This window comes from Oratosquilla oratoria, chromosome 32 (assembly GCF_046742065.1).
Source record: "Oratosquilla oratoria isolate Oo_2021 chromosome 32, ASM4674206v1, whole genome shotgun sequence".
Lineage (NCBI taxonomy): Eukaryota > Metazoa > Arthropoda > Malacostraca > Stomatopoda > Squillidae > Oratosquilla > Oratosquilla oratoria.
In genome coordinates, this window is record NC_134808.1 from 8,419,441 (window position 1) to 8,420,393 (window position 953).

A 953-nucleotide genomic window follows, 5' to 3' on the forward strand; every position below is an offset into this window, starting at 1 on the left:
AAAATTTAAGCCAAAAACATATATATGGGAATTACTGAGAAATTTTACAGTGGTATAGTGTAGTACAATAAAGTGGAAAAAATATCAGAAATTTAAACTAAAAACGTCTTTTATAGCAAGTATTACCAAGCGTATTACATACATACATATACCAAAGGCTTTTTCCCTTTTACACGGGAGGTAGCCAAAAACAAAGGCATAGAAACCACTCCCACCCATTCCATATCCTACATACTCCACTCCCCTCTACCCTCTTCCCTCCCTCTTATCTTGGCATCTCTTGGATGACGGGTCATCCCTGCATCTTGTCCATTGCCCTGGGTCAGAAGCAGTGTCACAAGACACAGCACAACCACAGCAAGGCCGCTTCATTAAATCGGCGACCCCTCTCTCCGTCCCCTCATGCAAAAAAGTGAAGACGGGGAGAAATTTCTTCGGGATGCGTCATTTTATTCCTCATACATACTCCCTCATCCCTCATCCCCCATCCACCTCAACATGCATCACAGCACCATTCATACACAACCATTCTCCATTCGCCCCTATATTCTGTCCTCTCCCGTCCTTCCTCAACAGACATTCCCCTCTTTCCCAATGCCCCTTTTACCCCATCCACTCATCTCATCCTAGGTCGACCCCTCATGTTCACTCCTTCCACCTCTGCCTTCCACGCCTGTTTTACTAATCTTTCTTCACTCATTCTTTCCATGTGTCCAAACCATCCCAATATTCTTTCATCAACCCTATCCCTCAATTCCCCTTCCACCCCTGTTCTCCTCCTCACCTCCTCATTTCTCTCTCTATCTAGCCTAGTAACCCCTATCATACTTCTCAGGCATTTCATCTTAAACACATTCAAACTACTTCTCTCATCCTCTCTTATGTTCCATGTTTCTGCCCCGTATTGTGCTGTCGGCACAATCATTCCTTCATGCAATCTCCTCTTAGCATCT